This window comes from Natator depressus, chromosome 5 (genome assembly GCF_965152275.1).
Source record: "Natator depressus isolate rNatDep1 chromosome 5, rNatDep2.hap1, whole genome shotgun sequence".
NCBI classification, from domain to species: Eukaryota; Metazoa; Chordata; order Testudines; family Cheloniidae; genus Natator; species Natator depressus.
Window position 1 is genome coordinate 31,599,149 of NC_134238.1, and position 24,087 is coordinate 31,623,235.

At 40.4% G+C, this 24,087-nt stretch overlaps 1 long non-coding RNA gene across 1 annotated transcript; it reads right to left on the reverse strand.

Annotated features, from left to right (window-relative positions):
- Positions 1-1,112: 1,112 nt before the first annotated feature.
- LOC141987123 (uncharacterized) lies at positions 1,113-23,787 on the reverse strand. The gene is made up of 3 exons (XR_012639448.1): positions 23,745-23,787; positions 11,263-11,329; positions 1,113-1,153 (listed from the first exon to the last, which is right to left on the reverse strand). It is a non-coding gene; the product is annotated as an uncharacterized LOC141987123 (long non-coding RNA).
- Between the last annotated feature and the right edge of the window lie 300 nt (positions 23,788-24,087).

Genomic DNA, 24,087 nt, shown 5'->3' on the forward strand with positions numbered 1-24,087 from the left:
GTGGAGTGTAGATGTGTTTTTATTAACTTCAGCTTGGAGAAGCTGCGTTCTCCACTGGCAACTGTTCCAGGAAGTGTTAGAAGTATGCGCAGAGCAAGAAAAGCATTTGGAAAGAAGGTGGTCATCTTATTTGTGCACATATATTCCAGAACAGCTTTTGGAGTTGATCCTGCTGAAATGTGTCTTGAAAGGGCTTTCAGTTCATCACCTAAAGCACTTGCATCAATATCGTGCATGTCATCATGTGTCAACATGGTCTCTAGTGCCCTGAATTGCTGGTGTAGGTCTTCTTCAGGTATAGTGAGGAGTTTTGGAATATTATACAACATCCCAAATATACTGCTGTGTTCCTTGAGCTGCATGAAACGTTCTTTAACTGACTATATTGCACAATCTGGCACCTGGTTAAAGAATTCAAATTTGAATTGTTGTTTGAGGTCTCTTATGGGATTATCCCGCGCCTCATGATCAAAATATCTTCTTCTTCGGTGACTCTTGTATTCTTGAATGGATGGGAAAATAGCTTCAGTGTGAAGTTCCTCTCCCTCATCTGACCAGTAAGACTGTAGGTATGACTTTGCTTTGTCCAGTTGTTCCATTGCTCCAGATATATCAAGGTCAGCACCTTGGAGTCTCTTGCTTACAACATTTATTTCAGACAGTATGTCATGCCACAACACTAAGCCACACAGAAATTTGGAGTTATGTATGTTTCTGGTGATTCCATTTCCCTTTGCCACTGTTCTCCCACGAACAGTTCCTTTCATAGGATAGCTCAGTGGTTTGAGCGTTGGCCTGCTAAACCCAGGATTGTGAGTTCAATCCCTGAGGGGGCCATTTAGGGATCTGGGGCAAAAATTGGGGATTGGTCCTGCCTTGAGCAGGGGGTAGGACTAGATGACCTCCTGAGGTCCCTTCCAACCCTGATATTCTATGATTCATAGCATTATCTTCCATAATGGCAACTATGGCATCATCTATCTTCTCAATTTGGTGTTTGATAGACTTTATCATCTCCACTCGACTTTCCCATCATGTGGCACTCAGTGGTTTCAGTGTCAGAGAGGAAGTTCTCAGATATTGCTTCAAAATTTGCCATCGATGAGTTGATGCAGAGAAAAATACATAGATGCTTTGAATTAGGTTTACCAGCCTGTAATTACCAGGATTGGTTATGGTTATGAAACATTACATTATGGTCACTATTACCAAGCAGTTCAGCTATATTCACCTCTTGGACCTGATTCTCCGCGCTACTTAGGACTAAATCAGGAATTGCCTCTTCCCTTGTGGGTTCCAGGACTAGCTGCTCCATGAAGCAGTCATTAATGGTGTCTAGAAATCTTATCTCTGCATCTTGTCCTGAGGTGAATGTACTCAGTCAATATGGGGATAGTTGAAATCCTCCATTATTACTGGGTTTTCTGTTTTATAGCCTTTCTAAGCTTGCTTCACATTTCACAATCACTGCCACCATCCTGGTCACATAGTTGATAGTGTATTCCTACTGCTGTACTCATTATTCAAGCATGGCATTTCCATCACCAGTTTGATCTACTCTGTCATTCCTACATATTTTGTACCATCTTATTACAGTGTCCCATTGCTTCTCATTATTCCACCAAATTTCTGTGATGCCTATTATATCAATTTCCTCATTAAATATTAGGCACTTAAGTTTACTCATCTTAGTATGTAGACTTATAGCATTTGTATACAAGCACTTACAAAATGTGTCACTTTTAACTGTCTGCCATGTGATGTAATCAAATGGGACTCTTTTTCATTTGACCGTTTCTCTTCAGTTCCTACTAGTACTGTATCAGCTTCTATCCTCTCCTCTTTTCTAGAATATAGAGTATCCCCTTTAATAAATCCTCCTCTCAGCGATGTGTGCTCCTCTGCACCTATCAGCTTTCTCCCAGCCCTTAGTTTAAAAACTCCTCTATAATCTTTTTAATTTTACATGTCAGCTGTCTGGTTCTATTTTGCTCTAAATGGAGCCCATCCTTACTTTATAGGCTCTTCCTTTCCCTAAAGGCTCCCCAGTTCCTAATAAACCTAAATCCCTCTTCCCAGTGTCATCGTCTCATCCATGCATTGTAGTACTCAGTGTGGGTCAGAGAATCAAAATGTGGCCCATAATATTAAATCATTCTAGTGGCAAATGTAGCTCACACAGTACAGTATAGTGGGCTTCCTGGATAGCATTCAGTGAATAAAATGCATCCAGACCACATCACACGATCCATTGTCTACAGCCAAGCTCTAAGATACAACCACATTTGCTCCAATCCCTCAGACAGAGACAAACACCTATCAAGCATTCTTAAAACTACAGTACCCACCTGCTGAAGTGAAGAAGCAGACTGAGAGAGCCAGAAGGGTACCCAGAAGTCACCTATTACGGGACAGGCCCAACAAAGAAAGTAACAGAACGCCACTAGCCATCACCTACAGCCCCCAACTAAAACCTCTCCAGAGCATCATCAAGGATCTACAATCTAGCCTGAAGGATGATCCCTCACTCTCACAGCCCTTGGGAGACAGGCCAGTCCTCACCTACAGACTGCCCCCCAACCTGAAGTAAATACTCACCAGCAACTACTCACCACATGACAAACACAATATCCCAGGAACCAATCCCTGCAACAAACCCCATTGCCAACTCTGTCCGCATATCTGTTCAAGGGACACCATCATAGGACCTAACCACATCAGCCACACCATCAGGGGCTCGTTCACCTGCACATCTACCAATGTGATCTATGCCATCATGTGCCAGCAATGCCCCTCTGCCATGAACATTGGCCAAACCAGACAGTCTCTATGCAAAAGAATAAATGGACACAAATCAGAAATCAAGAATTATAACATTCAAAAACCAGTAGGAGAGCACTTCAATCTCCCTGGACACTCAATAATAGACTTAAAAGTGGCAATTCTTCAACTAAAAAACTTAAACAGACTCCAATGAGAAACTGCTGACCTAGAATTAATTTGCAAACTGGACACTATCAAATTAGGCCTGAATAAAGACTGGGAGTGGATGGATCACTACAAAAACTAATTTCCCCCTGCTGATACTTACACCTTCTTGTCAACTGTTTGAAATGGACCACCTTGATTACATTGGCCTCATTAGCATTACAAAAGTGGTATTTTTCCTCCCTTGGTATTCACTCCTTCTTGTCAACTGTTGAGAATAGCCCACTTCCACCTTAATTGAATTGGCTCATTAGCACTGACTCCCCACTTGGTAAGGCAACTCCCATCTTTTCATGTGCTGTGTATTTATACTTGCCTACTGTATTTTCCACTCCATGCATCTGATGAAGTGGTTTATAGCCCATGAAAGCTTATGTCCAAATAAAGTTGTTAGTCTCTAAGGTGCCACAAGTACTACTCATTGTTTTTGCTGATACAGACTAACACGGCTACCACTCTGAAACTTGAATAAAATGAGTGTCACTAAGACCACTCGTGCCATGGGAACATATCCAGCCATTTTTCACACAGTTGGAGCTACCACTTAAGTCACTGGTATTTTGCATAAATATGAATGGTATGATATGGCCCTATCTGTATGACCTTGTTGATATTGTACTTCATGAGCTTTGAAGAAAAGCTTTTTGAACCTGTGTAAATTTTAGCCCAATGCAGACATATTACAAAGTTTGGGAGTATTCACTATTATTACCATTTTGCTGCGCATAATGGATTCTTCACTGTTCATGAATTATGTAGATCATTTCCAATCCACACTAGTGAAATCTTTATGCCACACCACAGATCCATGCATCCTGTATACATACTGGCATATGCTATTGTGACCCTCTCTCAGAAATGTTTCAGAGATATTTTATAGCATAAATGGAACTATTTTTGTCCCCCTCCACCTGTAAAATAAAATGTTTTTGTTGCCATAGGTGCAACTGTTCTGTGCCTTGAGAAAGAGGAAAAAAATAACAAAAGGCACATGTTTAAAACACTGACTGAACATAGCTTTCCTGTACATACAGATGTTATAGTTTAAAGGCCTGATCTCTCAGGACCTTCTAGGTCTAGAAGCGAATGTTTTAGAATCCCATTTAAAAGCTGAGAATCTCACCTTTTTCAAAAGTATAAAATTTACATTTCAAGCCTCCAAAGGGTTGTAAGATCTTGGACCTTAGACCTTTCCATGGTCAAATACTGAATGACTCAGGATAGTTTATTTATTTATTTATTTATTTTCATGCGTGCGCGTGGGGGTGTGTGTGTGTGTGAGATGCAGGAATTCCATATTTTGAGAGAAAGAGGGGGAAATTTATTTTGAAGTTGATTCAAAGTAATAGGGGGCCATTTGGAAGACATTCTAAAGGAGATGGACTAGTAGTCCCAGTGCAGGTGAGAAGGTGAAAGGTGCTCAGTAAATGCAATTTATCATATGGATAATATATTTTATATTTATATAGTCCAAGGAAAGAGAAATATATGGAAAACAGTATTTCTCTAGGTGTCTGGGATAAATGATCTTGGACCTACGAAGCTAGTACATTTGATTGCAAATTCATTAATCTCAGATTTAGTGTATAATTTTGCCATTTACCATGAATAATTTTATCAAGTTTTCAAAACCTACAAATCAGTCCTTTTACAGACAAAGCCAAATTCTAGACAAGAGAGCTATGGTACATTTAAATTTAAGACACAGAAATGTTGCCTTTAACCATGTTCTTTGTGTGATCACATATATTTTCAGTTCTTCAACTACTGATATCTAGGAATCCCAGGGGATTTTGCAAGAAGCTTCCATTAAATGCACAGCTGTTAAAGGCCAATCAGGTCTCTTAATGTTTCTAACTCCCACTTTCTGATACAAATTGATTTTACATTATTTTACTATAATATTTTATTAGCAGAGACACAATAGGAGTGTGGTGAGAGAGCATGGTCAACAGTTCAGTGGGCATTTCAAAGTAGTAATGACTATGCCCGCTAGCTACCATCCTACCAAAACTGGCTTTTAAGTGCTACAGAAGCATAAACAGAGGCTTTCTGGTTACAGAACATTATAGCAAGGTCTTATCAATATTAAATCACAATATGCACTTCTTTTTTTAAGTTTTACATTTTCAGGAGATCACTACTGGAACCATTTTTCTTCACACATTCAAACCTGTCATAGTGCATCTATATCATTTTCTTAAGAGCCACTGTACACTAGTAATAAACAGTACAGTGACTGGTTGTAAGCACTGACAGTCTCTGAAAACAACCAAGCGGATTTGTCTGTTGTGAAATTATTTAGATTCTGCATTAAAATAATAATTTATTAATTATTGTGCACCAATAAGTGTATATAATCTATTCATGCATTCACACCTACACATGTGTGCATCTTTGTATAAATACATAGATACACACATCTTTATATTTAGCTCAATATGTAGTTGCTTTCAAGAATTTTTTTTTCTATATATGACTGCTGTTATAATAATCAGAAAAGCTATTTAAAGAACAGAAATTTGACCATGCCGTGCAGTTTATTTTTTGTCAAAGGAACAGATAACCAAGTTAATATCAGTACTCAATGCAACTCCCAACCAGTACTAGATTAGTTTTCAAATAAATAGGGACATTATAAATTAAATAGCTGAAATGAAAAAAACATTAAGGAGTAGTATTAAATCTTATAATTCAATGATATGATGAAAGGTTATTTCCCAAAGTGGGATCATTAAAAAGAAAATTAAAAAATTATCTTAAGTATATTGGTCTATCTTGTATACCACCCTGTTGCTAATATTAAATGAAGTTTCAGTTTAGAGGTAGTTAAGGTCAAATTTTAAAAATAAAGACCATAATGTGACTATTGTTTTACCCAAATCCAGTTTATATGGCTCCTCTCTATCAATTCATAATCATTTCCGGGTGCTGGAAATGGACTTTTCACATAACAATGATGAAAGAATCACTTTCTTCTAATACTGAACAAGGAATTTAATGAGACCAAAGAAAGGAGTATTTTCCCTAAAGATATTCTGTCTCTCTCTCTTCTTCACTGCAGAGCTTCTCCTTGAACCCCTCTTTCTTGACTTCCAGCTACCACTTGAAAGAGACAGCATACTTCTCCCCTTCCCTGACCTTTTGGTATAAACAATCATTAACAATAATTAATATTTATGCTTTAGTCATACAAAAGTTATTGGGCTCAATACAGAGGTAACTGTGTGAAATTTATTGCCTGTGTGACATACAGGAGGTCACATTAAATGATCTAATGGTCCCTTCTGGCCTTAAACTCCATGAATCTATATATTTAACACAAATTATGAATAAAGATGAGTCAATTGCTTCCCCATTTATCCCGATCTGGCCGCCTAAAGACCATGAAGAGGGCTTTGTCCAGCTAATTCACTTATCATTTCCAAGGTATAAACTCAGTGTAAACCGCTAGTTGATTCTTCTGTCCTCTATCCACAGGCCAGCCAGGGGAGGAGAATGGGGACAGGAGTTTCTGTGCCCAGGAAGGGTCACTGAGGATTCTTTTCTCCCTTCCATCTAGTGGAGCAACAAAGCTATGCTCTCTATGCCCTCTTCTCATGGCCTTGCTACATTGTTCACTCTGAAGTCCAGCACCTTATTGGCAGCAGCTAGTACAGCCGATATCTCAACTGTAAACATCTCAGGGCAAGACTGTGCCTCTTCATACCAGTCTGTAAAAAGCCTAGAATATTACTGGTGCTGCACAAAAGTAAACAATTTGAATGAAAGCACTTCCCACTGGACATCATGGCAGTAGCCCCGGCAGTGAAAGTACGGGTCAGATTATATGCCTAGACCCAATCCTTTGCACTGAAATGAAGCCTGAGGTATAATGACATATTTTACTACATTCGTTCTAAATCATAAGGGCTAGACTCTATGTTGCCAAGTGAGGTGCATGGGAAGGAAGGGGTTAAATAAAATTCCCTTCCCTTGCAGAAGGCTGCCCATAATTCCACTCCTGTAACATGGGGCTGTTGTAGACTGTCTCTCCTCAGGTAACTGGGGAGCTCTCAGAGTCACAATACCTTCTGGTGCTCCTCTTGGGGCACTGCGAAGCTGTATCCTCACCTCTTCAACACAGAGTTGTGGCCAAATGCCACAATTTAGCCCACAGTGTCCCTTTAGTAATGTACACATCAAAACAGAGGGAATGATAATTTTTCACTCTTCCCTTCATAATTTGTAATATTTTCTTCAAGACCCTTATAAATCTTCTCCTCTTCAAGCTACATAATCCTGTCATATGATTTACAATATAAAAACTCACTTTACTTTTAACCATTTTTGATATCGTTCCCTGGACATTTTTAGTGTCCTCAAGATCTCTATTTCTCTGATGACAACATGACTAGAATTAGTCACAGGGCTTGAAATGAAGTTTGCTTTATACAATATTGTTATAATACTTTGTTTTTCTATTCCTCTTGCTAGCATTTAAGCATCTCATTATTTTAGGTCAAATACCACTCTCATTTGCACCATTGTGAATCCAGATTGACCACATTCAAGTGATTATATTTGTTATATTACATTTCTATATAACCTCAAATGATCTGTAAGTAATTTATTTATCTCTGTCTCTTCAGAAGCTGTATAACTTGAATATACACTCCATAAACTAGAGAATAGGTTTTTCATTTGAGGGTGAAAGAATTACTGTGGAAGTTCAGAAACAGGGGGAGGGACTGTTCCACAGTATATAAGAATCACAGTATGAGTATATTTTTATTTGCAATCAGAAATGATAATACATCTGGGGTTTGGATCATGGACCTGGAGGACTCTAGATACAGAAAAACTGAGACTCTGAAGAAAACTAAAAACTTGTGAACATAATCTGTATTGTATCCTGATTTGGCTCCAAGGAATTAATGGATTATTCTTTTCCTAAACCTCAGAGATGAGCTGGATCTGTACATGTGTCAGGAGGAAGACCTGATGTTACCATTCTCAGACCTAGGGTGTTTATTTTATTTGAGCAAAACGTGGTGTATTCCCAGGTAAAATGAATACAAATATTTGGATCTAGAACTCTATTACTTCAAGTTTTCAACAATATAATTATTAAAGTACATATTTTAAATCCTGAATCATTTGTGTGTAAAAAATTTTATTAACAAAGATCATGCATTATCTAAATAATTAATGTTTAATTAAAGTTATGCAGTGTTCAGTTCAGGCCCAAATTAATAAAAATCTATTTAGGTAATGGATAATCAAGGCCTAGTCCTGCAAATATTTAAGGTAACATATATGAGCAATGACTTCAATGAGGCTATTCAAGTGTTGCAAAGTTACCCATGTGTGTAAGTGTCTGCAGGATCAGGGCTTAAATTGGTATGGACAGGTATGAGTATGAGCAGGTACAAGTCTGAAGCTTTCTATAATGTGAACCTTTTACCATGATTTGGCATACAAAGAATACTATTCAAAGTTATTTCAAATAGAAAAATGTGTCAATGTGTAGTAAAATTTCTATGTCAAACCAACATCAAAACATTCAGAGGAACCATTTATGATGTCAATGAAAGAACTACAGTATTTCTAATTCACATTGCTTCTTTTTTCTTAATTACACATTATTGTGTGTGTGTGTGTGTGTGTGTAATTAAGAAAAAAAGAAACAATGTGAATTAGAAACACTGTAGTTCTTTCATTGACATCATAAATATATATATAAAGTACTGCTTTCTGAATAAACAACATCTCTATACTGACCAAGGTAGAATAATTCTATACCAAAAATACTTATACATCTGATAACATTAGTGCATTAAATATATAACTATATTCTCACTACTCCAGTGCACCAAATACTTGTGTATTCTTGCCCTTCCAGTCGCCACACACCCTTAGCTTTCGAGGTCAAGTATTCTCTGTCAACCTCTTGAAAAACACACCCAAACAAATTATATATGCTTAACATTGTTATCCTTGCTACATTTTTTACTTTCATAGCAAATGTAAGGGAGTTGTGAAAATATTTGACTTTGAATAAGGCGTCTCCAGCCTGAAAAGTTTGAGAAACACTGACTTAAGGTATCAGTGAAATTGGATCTCAAGCTAATTTCTTGTGTAGGTCGTCTACACTGGTAAACTACTATAATTTGGAAAAATTGAACATGTAATGAAAGGCTATGGCCAAGACTGGAATAACAACAGTGTTTGTTTAAAGTAAGGATTACTGTGCAGTGGCAGAAATGCTTGTATACTATGTGCCTGCAGTATAATTGACTTAGGTCAGTGCTATTAATCTCTCACTTTCAAGATAATGAAAACTCATCATGATGGTTACAAACAAGTCTCAAATGATAACATAAAGAACATCTTACAGTGATATGACTTAAGCAAGGAAATTCCAGTTGATGGCTAATAGTGAATGCTTAACTTATTCCGTTTTGCCTAGGTATATTAGCCATATATTGGGCCAAATTTTCAAACATTAGCACAAAAATGAATGTTCTCCCATTATACCCACACAATTCCACCTGTTCAAACAGATACTTGCACGTGCGGTTATGCAAATTGTGCATGGGAATTAACAGTTTTCTGTGTACATGTAGAATTTTAGGGATACACATGGGCACAGCCATTAACACCATGAATAAAACTTTGGCACAGTGAATTTAAGCACTGCCTGCTATCTCTACATTATCTAGGTATGATGATGTAAATTACAGAGTGAGTGCCAGATTCAAACCTCATTTCCAAAAATATGTCTGGAATAGTTCCGCATTGAAACAACTCTTGATTGACACGTGTGTAACTGAGAGTGGAATTCCATCTAGACAATCAACGTTAGCACTAAATTTCCTTGTTTTAATAGCAAACGCTTCACTGAACTGCACATCTAAGATTTGAACTCTGAAGAACAAGCTCCTGAATGCCTGTTTAAAAAAATACACGCCTATATTTCTGTTCACCCAATCTCACTCCATTGGGCTAACAATTAAAAAAATCAATCCTTCCTGTCTGATTCATGAAGAATGGTACTAGACACTTAAGCTCCACAACTGAAACTACTGGGCAATGCAAAGAGCAACTACTTTGCAACACCTCATTCTGGTCATTATTTTTGAGTGTCAAAATGAGAGGAGAAAGAAAGAGAGATTTAAGCTGCTTTTTTGTTATTGTTTTCTTATTTCTTTCTCCTAGCTATTCATCAGGGAGACATTATCCTGTGATCTAAGCATTCTCTCATAGGCCAGAAGACATCACCAGATCACCTAATCTGACTTCCTGTATATCACAGGCTCCCAACACATTAAACCCAACACCTGAAATTAGACCAAGGTATTATAGCTCACAGAAGACTGTATTATTGTGTGCCACACACAGAGAATAGGAGGGACTGAGGTGCACCAGTGTTCGAGGACCCGATAATAGAAGGGGACTGATTAAGTGAGACACAAATGAAAACTAATGGTCACAGTATCAGAACATTTTCAAAATATTTATGAAAGCATTTGAGATTCTTGATCTTTTAACTGAGTAAATTAAATATTTCTTCTGATTTAAGAGAACTCAGGCAGACCTCACATATTCTGAGTATACTATAATATATTTGATGCCCATTTTAATATTTTAGGGACAAATTCTTCCATTAGATACGCACACACACTCCCATAGTAAACAATGGGAGTTGTGCATGCATAGCTGAAGTCAGATTTCAGCTCCGATGTCCCTGTGAACTTTAAGATTTTGCTAATTTGGGAAGAAGTTCACAGTTTTGTTTTATTTATCATTTTTAAAGTAAGTTTGATGAAGCATGGTTTATATTTGTGCTCATAAATGTCTACTTCTGCCTACAGTCATGGTAGACCTTAATAGAAATGTACTATATAAATAATTTTTTTCTGAATTATTGCCAGAAAAGGAGTATGTCAGACCTAGGAAAATCTCAGAATAATATTGCAGTTTCATCCCATTTCATCTGCATATCATTAGGTATAATTCAGCATCCAAAAGTTGTGACATCAACTGCTTACCCAATATTGCCTATAAAGAACAATTACAACATTGAATTTTGTCATGAAGTCACTTCTTAAAGAATTTTAGAATGCTGTGAAAAAAGGACAGCAGGTACTTTATGGTTCTAGGAAATGAGGATGAAAGACATGGAATATGTAAACATGGAACATGAGATCAGAATCAGATTTGTTATATATTTCTTATTACATAATCATACATGTTAATTGCCTAGAAATTGGCTGTAATCTCATAATTTACCTCTGTTTATAACTGATACTTTTTCATGGAGATAATGGATGACGTCACATAGCAAACTAAATGTGACCTGAAATAGAAGAAGCAGACTCATGTAAACAGACAAAACTTGTATTATATCCATAAGCTGGTAAAATTTACAGTTCTGAAATACTCCAATTTTTTTAGTTAGTTTGACATAGTTCTATGGAGTGAAACTGTTATATTAAAGACTCCACTCACAAAAGTGAGTGTATAAAAAACATAGGAGCCATATTTTAATGCTCAGGATTGGAATGGTGACTACAGAAATCCATTTCACTTATTCTAGAACCCAAGGAGACTGTACTGTCAAAGATCCAATCATTGTGGGAAGAGTATATATTAGGGTAGTTGTGGACATGCTATAAATTGTAGTTAGGGGCTGCTAACTTGGCATACCATGCCCACTCATTCTATCCTTCTGTAAGGACTAGTCCTTAATGCAGTGGCGGATTAATGATTTTGCTGCCCCTAGGCCCAGAAATAATTGCCGCCCCCAAGCAGCTCCCCACCCCAGCTCACCTCCGCTCCGCCTCCTCCCCTGAGCGTGCTGCCAGGTCCTGCTTCTCCCCGCTCCCTGCCAGTGCTTGTGTGCCAAACAGCTTCGCGAAGGAGGGGGTGAAGGGGGGGAACGCGGCATGCTCAGGAGAGGAGGCAGGGCCGAGGCGGGGATTTGGGGAAGGGGACTAATAGGGGCAGGGATGGGGTGGAGAATGGGGGTGGGGAAGGGGTGGAGTTGGGGCAGGGCCAGGGGCGGAGGGTGCGAACCGGCACCAGGGGAAGCAGCCTTTGGCTGCTATTATAAATTTGCTGCCCCTGCAAATTTGCCACCCTAGGCCTAGGCCTTGTCGGCCTAGGTGTTAATACGCCGCTGCCTTAATGTTTATTGACACCACAGAAAGGGAACCAAGGAGAGAGCAAATGTGAGGACAGGTTGCATGGACCAAATGAAACAGACCTAATTTATGATCTCTGCAAGTTGATAGGCAAACAGGAGAAATAACTGTGTTTGGATCCTGTTAAGGTCAGGTTTAGCTGTTTATCTCAAGAAAGGGGTAGTTCTCTCACACAGAATCCTGCATGGAATCAACTCTATGCTATTTGTTGTTCTCCCTTTCTAATAATGTATACAATGAAGCCTCAAAGCACATGGACAGCAAGTCAGAAAATCAAGACAGCTGTTGGCAATGGAGTGAATTAATAGGCAGATTTTAAGGATGCTCTCTTTACTCATCTGACAGCAGAGCAGAACTGTATGCTCAAATGAAGGCCTTACATGACAGAGGGTCTGGAGTAATTCCTATAAATCATCTCCATCCTGTGGCAGAGAAGAAAAACACACACAAATTCACCTACTGGAATAGGAGAACCTGGGTTAATATAGCCCAGAAAGAAATCCATGTAGATGGATTGAAATACTAAATTAAGGACTTGTAACTCCTCATTCCCCTTTCTCTAATCCCAGACTGCATTCCTTCCACCATAACCTGGAGTCAGGGATATGTGGTGTATCCCACCTGGGCAGCAAGAGGGAAAAAAGGAGCAAGAAGGTCTTTGTTGCCTTGTTGTCTGTTCCCCTGTCACAGGGTGGCATACCTCTTTAAGAGGGAAGAGGCCAGTGATTTCTCAGCTGCTTCCCAAGGAGAGTCCCTGTGGCCACTGTCTTGTACAAAGGGCAGAGAGCCAGGAAAGACCTGGGAGGAACGTGAAGCCTTTATTAAGCCTAGGGCTGGTGAATATTGTTTAAGTTATTGCTTTGTCTGAGCTTTTGAACTCTAGCAGGGATTCCAGGGTTCAGCCTGAGAACCCTCCAAGCTGAAGGGGATGTTTGAGAGTTATGAAAAGCCTGGAAACAAAGAAGGCAGTGGGGCTGAAATCTTTTTGAGTTACAGTATTAAACTGTATTTTGTGATTGGAGGCATCCTTATTACAAAAATAACCTATTGCACATTCCAGTCTGTGTTGGAGAAGTGTTCCGGAGGAGCCTTGAGAAGAGGAAACCAAAGGTAGGGCACTTTCATAGAGTCATAGAATCATAGAATATCAGGGTTGGAAGGGACCTCAGGAGGTCATCTAGTCCAGCCCCCTGCTCAAAGCAGGACCAATCCCCAACTAAATCATCCCAGCCAGGGCTTTGTCAAGCCTGATCTTAAAAATATCTAAGGAAAGAGATTCTACACCTCCCTAGGTAACTCATTCCAGTGTTTCACCACCCTCCTAGTGAAAAAGTTTTTCCTAATATCCAACCTAAACCTCCCCCACTGCAACTTGAGACCATTACTCCTTGTTCTATCATCAGCTACCACTGAGAACAGTCTAGATCCATCCTCTTTGGAACCCCCTTTCAGGTAGTTAAAAGCAGCTGTCAAATCCCCCCTCATTCTTCTCTTCCGCAGACTAAACAATCCCAGTTCCCTCAGCCTCTCCTCATAAGTCATGTGTTCCAGTCCCCTAATCATTTTTGTTGCCCTCCGCTGGACTCTTTCCAATTTTTCCACATCCTTCTTGTAGTGTGGGGCCCAAAACTGGACACAGTACTCCAGATGAGGCCTCACCAATGTCGAATAGAGGGGAACGATCACGTCCCTCGATCTGCTGGCAATGCCCCTACATATACATCCCAAAATGCCATTGGCCTTCTTGGCAACAAGGGCACACTGTTGACTCATATCCAGCTTCTCGTCCACTGTAACCCCTAGGTCCATTTCTGCAGAACTGCTGCCTAGCCATTCGGTCCCTAGTCTGTAGCGGTGCATGGGATTCTTCCGTCCTAAGTGCAGGACTCTGCACTTGTCCTTGTTGAACTTCATCAGATTTCTTTTGGCCCAATCCTCTAATTTGTCTAGGGCCCTCTGTATCCTATCCCTACCCTCCAGCGTATCTACCTCTCCTCCCAGTTTAGTGTCATCTGCAAACTTGCTGAGGGTGCAACCACACCATCCTCCAGATCATTTATGAAGATACTGAACAAAACCGGCCCGAGGACCGACCCTTGGGGCACTCCACTTGATACCGGCTGCCAACTAGACATGAAGCCATTAATCACTACCCGTTGAGCCCGACAATCTAGCCAACTTTCTATCCACCTTATAGTCCATTCATCCAGCCCATACTTCTTTAACTTGCTGACAAGAATACTGTGGGAGACCACGTCAAAAGCTTTGCTAAAGTCAAGGAACAACACGTCCACCGCTTTCCCCTCATCAACAGAGCCAGTTATCTAGTCATAGAAGGCAATTAGATTAGTCAGGCATGACTTTCCCTTGGTGAATCCATGCTGACTGTTCCTGATCTCTTTCCTCTCCTCTAAGTGCTTCAGAATTGATTCCTTGAGGACCTGCTCCATGATTTCTCCAGGGACTGAGGTGAGGCTGACTGGCCTGTAGTTCCCAGGATCCTCCTTCTTCCCTTTTTTAAAGATTGGCACTACATTAGCCTTTTTCCAGTCATCCGGGACTTCCCCGGATCGCCATGAGTTTTCAAAGATAATGGCCAATGGCTCTGCAATCACATTCACCAACTCCTTTAGCACTCTCGGATGCAGCACATCTGGCCCCATGGACTTGTGCTCGTCCAGCTTTTCTAAATAGTCCTGAACCACTTCCTTCTCCACAGAGGGCTGGTCACCTCCTCCCCATGCTGTGCTGCCCAGTGCAGCAGTCTGGGAGCTGACTTTGTTTGTGAAGACAGAGGCAAAAAAAGCATTGAGGACATTAGCTTTTTCCACATCCTCTGTCACTAGGTTGCCTCCCTCATTTAGTAAGGGGCCCACACTTTCCTTGACTTTCTTCTTGTTGCTAACATACCTGAAGAAACCCTTCTTGTTACTCTTAACATCTCTTGCTAGCTTCAACTCCAGGTGTGATTTGGCCTTCCTGATTTCACTCCTGCATGCCCGAGCAATATTTTTATACTCTTCCCTGGTCATTTGTCCGATCTTCCACTTCTTGTAAGCTTTTTTTTTGTATTTAAGATCAGCAAGGACTTCACTGTTAAGCCAAGCTGGTCGCCTGCCATATTTACTATTCTTTCTATGCATCGGGATGGTTTGTCCCTGTAACCTCAATAAGGATTCTTCAAAATACAGCCAGCTCTCTTGGACTCCTTTCCCCCTCATGTTATTCTCTCAGGGGATCCTGCCCATCAGTTCCCTGAGGGAGTCAAAGTCTGCTTTTCTGAAGTCCAGGGTCCGTATTCTGCTGCTCTCCTTTCTTTCCTGCGTCCGGATCCTGAACTCGACGATCTCATGGTTACTGCCTCCCAGGTTCCCATCCACTTTAGCTTCCCCTACTAATTCTTCCCAGTTTGTGAGCAGCAGGTCAAGAAGAGCTCTGCCCCTAGTTGGTTCCTCCAGCACTTGCACCAGGAAATTGTCCCCTACACTTTCCAAAAACTTCCTGGATTTTCTGTGCACCGCTGTATTGCTCTCCCAGCAGATATCAGGGTGATTGAAGTCTCCCATGAGAACCAGGGCCTGCGATCTAGTAACTTCTGTGAGTTGCCGGAAGAAAGCCTCGTCCACCTCATCCCCATGGTCCGGTGGTCTATAGCAGACTCCCACCGCGACATCACCCTTGTTGCTCACACTTCTAAACTTAATCCAGAGACACTCAGGTTTTTCTGCAGTTTCATACTTGAGCTCTGAGCAGTCATACTGCTCCCTTACATACAGTGCAACTCCCCCATCTTTTCTGCCCTGCCTGTCCTTCCTGAACAGTTTATATCCATCCATGACACTACTCCAGTCATGTGAGTTATCCCACCAAGTCTCTGTTATTCCACTCACTTTCAGGGCCACCCATGCCAGGAGGGGCTATTCCTGAGAAAGCAACCCGAAGAGATCCCCCATGTATGGATCCCACCCTCTCCAATTCTTTCCTGTTTCTCTGTGATGCCTATGCAGTGCCATCTAACCTCTTTATAGCCAAACAACAAGAAACAGAGTCTAGCTGCTACAGATGTAATTAGAGGACACTACCCTGTCAGCCACTTCATAGAATCATAGAATCATAGAATATCAGGGTTGGAAGGGACCTCAGGAGGTCATCTAGTCCAACCCCTTGCTCAAAGCAGGACCAATCCCCAATTAAATCATCCCAGCCAGGGCTTTGTCAAGCCTGACCTTAAAAACTTCTAAGGAAGGAGATTCTACCACCTCCCTAGGTAACGCATTCCAGTGTTTCACCACCCTCCTAGTGAAAAAGTTTTTCCTAATATCCAACCTAAACCTCCCCCACTGCAACTTGAGACCATTACTCCTTGTCCTGTCCTCTTCTACCACTGAGAATAGTCTAGAACCATCCTCTCTGGAACCACCTCTCAGGTAGTTGAAAGCAGCTATCAAATCCCCTCTCCTTCTTCTCTTCTGCAGACTAAACAATCCCAGTTCCCTCAGCCTCTCCTCATAAGTCATGTGTTCCAGACCCCTAATCATTTTTGTTGCCCTTCGCTGGACTCTCTCCAATTTATCCACATCCTTCTTGTAGTGTGGGGCCCAAAACTGGACACAGTACTCCAGATGAGGCCTCACCAATGTCGAATAGAGGGGAACGATCATGTCCCTCGATCTGCTGGCTATGCCCCTACTTATACATCCCAAAATGCCATTGGCCTTCTTGGCTACAAGGGCACACTGCTGACTCATATCCAGCTTCTCGTCCACTGTCACCCCTAGGTCCTTTTCCGCAGAACTGCTGCCTAGCCATTCGGTCCCTAGTCTGTAGTGGTGCATTGGGTTCTTCCGTCCTAAGTGCAGGACCCTGCACTTATCCTTATTGAACCTCATCAGATTTCTTTTGGCCCAATCCTCCAATTTGTCTAGGTCCCTCTGTATCCTGTCCCTGCCCTCCAGCATATCTACCACTCCTAGTTTAGTATCATCCGCAAATTTGCTGAGAGTGCAATCCACACCATCCTCCAGATCATTTATGAAGATATTGAACAAAACCAGCCCCAGGACCGACCCCTGGGGCACTCCACTTGACACCCGCTGCCAACTAGACATGGAGCCATTGATCACTACCCGTTGAGCCCGACAATCTAGCCAACTTTCTACCCACCTTATAGTGCATTCATCCAGCCCATACTTCTTTAACTTGCTGACAAGAATACTGTGGGAGACCGTGTCAAAAGCTTTGCTAAAGTCAAGAAACAATACATCCACTGCTTTCCCTTCATCCACAGAACCAGTAATCTCATCATAGAAGGTGATTAGATTAGTCAGGCATGACCTTCCCTTGGTGAATCCATGCTGACTGTTCCTGATCACCTTCCGCTCATGTAAGTGCTTCAGGATTGATTCTTTGAGGACCTGCTCCATGATTTTTCTGGGGACTGAGGTGAGGCTGACTGGCCTGTAGTTCCCAGGATCCTCCTTCTTCCCTTTTTTAAAGACTGGCACTACATTAGCCTTTTTCCAGTCATCTGGGACTTCCCCCGTTTGCCACGAGTTTTCCTGTTAAACAAGCAATGAGGCACTTTGAAAATTCCTTCTCTAACCCACACTGTTGAACACTCAGGTAATACAGAACAAAAGGCAGGTCCATTGTCTTTTCATAAAGAAGTATTAGATCCTTCAGCTTAAGTTTCTGGATTTTGCTTTTTTACAGGAAAGTCAAACATGCTGATGATCTTGCAGTACCTTCATTCTTCAGTGCTTTGGCCAGTCCACCTTTAAATGACTCATGAGTTAAAGCTTGCAGCATTTCTCTAGGGAAAATATTTCACCATTTAATATGGCAAAGTTCATCATTGAGAATTTTCAGCCCCATATTCAGCCTAAATGTTCAATTGCTTCATCGCAGCTTGTTACTCATATTGTAGATACAACTCTTTTGGGCAACTCTTCTTCATTACAAGCTATTTGAAGATATTATCTTACCCCATTTCAATCACTGACCAAGTTATACCCCTTTCTTTCTTTTCGGTGTTCCACAGAAATTCTTCCATTGCTCTTCCCTCATTCCTTTTCCTCAATTTTTTTGACATATAAGATGCCCACAATACAAGATAGTATTATATAGGTGGTGTCACTACCAGCATACAAAAAGGCATTCTAATTACAGCTGTGCAATACATTTGTATTGTATTTCATACCCATTTGAACTTACTGCTTGTCTACATGGTAAATTACTGTACAGCAAGCCAGGGTGTGAATCTATAGTATGCTGGCTTGCCATGCAGTAATGTCCCATGTGGTCACTGCTACAGTGCCTTAAAGATGCTGCCACACTGCACTCTGGGACTTTCAGTGCACTATAGCAGTGTTCACACAGACGTTACTGCACGATAAGCTGGGGCACTGTAGATTCAGACCCAGGCTTGAGGTGCAGTAATTTACCATATAAACAAACCTTTATTCTTGGATTGAAGGTTCCATTCATCAACCTCAGCCCTTGATTATTGTTTGGCCAGAATTTAGTAATTAATACCACTACTCTGGCAAAAAGTGCCATAGGTTTTTTTTAATGGCGAAGTGGTCAGAACCCTGGTTTCATGTCTCATTCATAGATGTCATCTCCAGCAGAATAGCTTGTTCACACCATGATACTAGTTCAGAAGGAAGAGTTCTACCTACTGAATCACCAGTTCTTCAAGTTGCATGGTAGCTGATAGGTGCTCTCCGTTCCAGGTGCTGGTTTGATGGGTCTTAATCACCATCAATGTAATGGCAACAGAGTGAACCTAATTAGTTATCCTTCACACTTCCAGGTGATTAACTGATTGCATCCTGGCCAGAGGAGGAGGAGATAGGCTGTACAAGGAGCAGAGAGAGCTCAGTTGGGAGGTGGGGATACTTGGGAGACAGGAGGTAGGGAGAGTTTCCTTTCCCTGGGAAGGGCCATTACTTTGGGACTGGCTGTGACCAAGAAGCAAAGCTGAAAATATAGGGTTAACTCCAGTGGTGGGGCACTAGAATGGAGATGATCCCCGAGCGAGTGTCCGTGAGGACCAGGGAATGAGAAAGAAGCCCAGGAGGTGCGAAGGACCTCTTGTTTGGAGTTAAGCGCAGGTGGGGAGAAAGACTTTCTTGTTACGAGCTGAATCCTGGAAGGGGTTTGAACCTTTAGTGATGTGACCGTAGGACCAAACCCACAGAAACCCAGTAAGGACTGGCTGGGACTAACCATTGTGGCTGAGGAAGTAGCCACAAAAGGGAGTGTGAAAGGCAAAGTCTAGGGTGCCCTAGCGGTAAGCATGCACCCTGACAGTTGGCAATATAGAAATTCTGTATTTATTTTACAGTTGTGTCATTGAAAGAAGGATTTGGCCCATTTTAAGTAATATTGTTCATAATGTCTGGGAAATTATATTCTACCTACATTATTTCCTCTGCATTCTCAATATACTCTGGGACTTACACATCAGTGACCACCCCAGACAACCCTTCCTTCCCCTCTTCATCTCCACACACACACACACACACACACAAGCAAAAACATGAGAGAATAGATAACATGCCCTGAAGGTCAGCAGGGTCAGGCTTTGTCAGACCAGTTGAGAAAACAAATTCTAAAGTCAAGGGCTTTTGTAAAGTGTGCAGCTGCCCTTTAAATTTAACTTTGGCGCTTGCTTTGCGCATACAAAATGGATGCTGTTAAACGACAGATTTTGGGAACAGAAGGCTTTTTCCATAAGGTTCAATATTAAGAGCCTTGAACTCGCTTACATTCCTCCAGCCATGCTTACAGAACCTTTTCAGACTAGAACCAGGATGTTTTGAAAAGGCTGTGACACAAAGAGGTTACCAGTGGGCAATCTGAAAAATGGTATAAAGCCATGGCTATTTTAGCCAGGTTCTTTTCAGTTTCAACTCTTCCCATTCTTTTATTTTATTTTTACTTTTACTTTTTATCTTCAACTCTCTATGAGTTGTCACTTCATGGCAAAAACAGCAAATGCCATGAATTATAACAATGAATTATTAGTTCTTACTGCTGATTAATTAAAATCCAGCTCTGAAAGATGAACATAGTTACAGAAAATGGCTGTTTACTGGGCTTTGTAGTAGACAGTCAGTTTAGAAGAAATTGGTAAACTGCTTGGATTTTTAAGTTTGAGATAGAAAGGCTAACGGCTGTCAAGTGTAATAGTGACTGTAACTGGTCTGATTTTGTGAGAGGCTGGAAAATTTAAATAAAAATTAAATACATTGGTTTTGTCTAAGTTTGACTGGGAAAATTTCAACTTTTAGGTAAAAAATAAAAAAACTAAAACATGTTCATTCAGAAAGGATGCAGGAGAGTTCTGGCTCAGGTGCCCAAGGCTGTCATTCGTCTCTGTCAGCTGACCTCCATAGTTTGGCTACATCTTCCATGGTGCACCAGGAGGCAAGTGTGTCATGGGAGCACCAAGGCAGCAGTGCATCATGGGATATGAAGTCCTACTTGGGAGCCACGCCCATAGAGGAGAATGAGGACATGAGGCAAAAAATATTACAACTACCATAAGGCACTGCAGTATCATTTCTGAATTGAAATATTTGTTTTCAGCCAAAAACTGAAAAGTTTTTGGTTTTCAGGCATTCATTTTTCAATCAAAAAAATCAATTTTTTCCGCTGAAAGCAGACACTTTTGAAAAAGTATAGTTTAATCAAAACCCAATTTTCTGTCAAAAAATGGAAAATAGATGGAAAATTTTTGACCAGCCCTAACTGTTTCTTATATGCCATTCAAAAAAAGAAACCTTAGCTTTATCTTTGGAATCTACTTCCAGAAGAGAATGTGGCCTCCAGGTTACCATGCCATTAAGATTGTCATTCCAACTACCTCAGCCATTGGGGTGGCATAACGTGTTCACCTGCATGGAGGAGTCCACACAGTTTGGATCATCTTAGAAGACGATGGTAAAAGCTGTCAGACTGTGAAGGCTAGATTGTCAGAGAATGCAAATCAGCTGCCTATTTATTTCAATTGAGTTGTGCCAGTTTACACTAACTGATGATCTGGCCTTGAGTGCTTAGTGCTAGGACGTGCTTCTAGCCTCCAATAAACTAAAAAGTCTAAAACAAAACTGTGTATAAATACTCCAGCTTCAGGATATCAGGATATTGTGTTTATTTAAGGAGTTTATCAATTAAATGGACAGTCTTTCAAAGGTGATTTTTCAGGTTCAAAAAAGATGGTGTTAATATTACTTTTCAAATTGATCAGATCAATGGTATCAACAGGATGGAAAGCATTCTAACACAGATATTTTAAAAGGTATCCTGCAATTTTAAAAGTTCTCATTTATTTTTAAGAAGTATGCTGAATACCTAAGAACAGAGTTTTCTTGCACTGTTATAGTGTACTGAAATAGAAATTAGTAACATGAAAACAGGAATATTGTTCAGTTTACTACTGATTAATAAATAACCATTTTTCTTTTCCTTTATTTCTTATTATTTTCATGAGCCTAGATGTTTATTCTGGGATTCTCCATGTCACATCTAGGACCCTGCATCTAGAACTTTGAGCAAAAGATATTGAATACTAACAAACAAATCTCTATGTAATATAAAACTTTGATGTCTGATGAATGGCTCTGCCATTGGCAGTGGTGACACTAGCTTTACCCTGGTGGGTGAAGTTTCAGAGAGATTATATTTAATACTACAGAACTTTAGAATCTTTCCAGAAGGAAAGTACCAGATAAATCACATTATTTTAACTATACTGAATTTCTTTCTGTCTTTCTGTCTTTCTATTTTAGGCCCATCTCCATTTACACCCTTGGATCCAAGCCCAAAGAGAAATCCTCACTGGACTGAAATAAAGAGGTGAGGAACACACAGCAGTCTGATTATCAGTCACTGGAAGTCAGCAACCAACTAGGGCATGAAACAAATAAGCGTGGAGTTGCTTGGATCTTAGAACCAGCAACACTGTGCACTGCTCAGCTATCTGTAAAAGGAAAAAGATGAGAGGCTGAATGAAGAAAAAAGGGAAGTATTTGGACATCTCAAGTTGAGACTGCACATAAAATGTTGAAAGCACTCAAAATCAGAAAATGAAAGCATAGCTGGGCTCATCGGTATCTCACTGCCTGAATTATTGTTCAGGTAGAAATAAAGTAAAATGAACACTATTAGGCAGAACATGTAAGTGAAAGATTGATGCCATGAAATCCATAAAATTATAGAAACCTACAAAATCACCTTGCTTAATGGTGGTCTGGGGAAACGGGAACTACAACAACTTCTAGAATGGGAAGGAGACCCGCTAAACCAATGGGCCTGATTCCCTCCTCCAGTGCCATAAAGCCAGAGTAGTGAAGAAGAGAAGCAGGCCTGTATAAAGTTCACAGCCATTCTTGAATAAAATAGGCCCTTCTATTGTCTTTCAAAAATTAATTCCAGAGTTTAGAAACACAACAGAATATTGAGCTAAAAAAACAGCAGAGGTTATTTTCAGAAAATCACCGCAGCAGAAATTGTAAATACAGCATTGAGTTAAAGATGAAAGTGATAGTAATTGAAGCACTTGGTAGGAACAATAGTCCTGGGAAATGGCTGCTGTCCTTATTACCAAGCTGTAGTTCAAAACCCAGGACTATTGCTTCAGGACATGCCCCCTAACACAGAGACACACACATCTGGTCACTCCACAACTACAGGGAAAGTTTGGCTGGCTTGGATGGTGGCTAATCATTTATACCACAGGGCACATTTTAATTCACCATATTTTTGCTGCCTTCGCTCAGCTGAGCATGTATGTGCCGCTCAGCAACAGCCTCTCCCCTTTGCATATTCCACTGTGTGGTGCAGGTTGAGTCCTAAAGGCATATAGGCAAGAAGATGAAGGAATAATTTGCCTCTGAAAACTTGAATAAAGTTGGGAGGTGAAGTGGTTCATTACATCTACAAGACAGGACGTGAAATGGAGGTGGGATGTCTTGTGTGATTGTCCACTTCTTGCAAAGGAATGACCACTAATGTAGGGAATGAAATTGGATCACTTTCCCCATGGATTTGGAGCTATGACTAGTCAAGAATAAAGGTTTGCAAAAACTGTCTGCTTGCCTTAATCTGTCATTTTTGCCTACATTCATCCTGGCTTTAACCCTGAGGACTTTACTTGGGGCACACCATCATTAACAGTGGGGGTTTTAACTCAGTGAGAACTGTGGGATGGTTCTGAACCCCAGGTTCAATATACAGTTGGGGCTTAAGAGACCCCTTATGATAAAGACTAAAAGATTTTCAATTATTAGAAAGAATGGAAGGAAAGAGGGCCAGAAGAAAAACACTCACAAGAGCACAATCATAGCAAGTCAGAGATTTCTAAAACAATTTTGCTTTAATCATCACTTTTTTTTGGTCCACCCAAAATAAGTAGATATTTGAGAGGGGAGAAAAAAAGTCCAGAAACCAGTTTTATTATTCCTCTTGAAACAAGACCTAGATTACATTTTCTTGATTTGTAAGACCCGTTGCTCATGTAAAACAACTAGTTATGAACATGTGGAAGAATGGTAAACCCACCAGAATAAATCTCTCAGCCACGAAGAGGATTGTTTGGAATGACATAATGGTTAACATCTAAATGGGACTAATTTTCTGAGATTTTTGAAGACATCTTCATAAAAGAAAATGAAAGAATAAAAAGACCACATTATGATACATGAGATGAATCATTAACTTCAGTTGCCAGCATGTCAAAATACCCCAAGATTTTAGTTAAAGTGTGATCCTCTCCACATATCTAGAGAGAGACATACCTCAAGAACGATATAACTGTTCTTATACTGGCAGAAAATACAAACTATTTTCAGACATTATAACTTTTTTGCAATATACTCATTCCTAGGAATTTTTTATATACCTG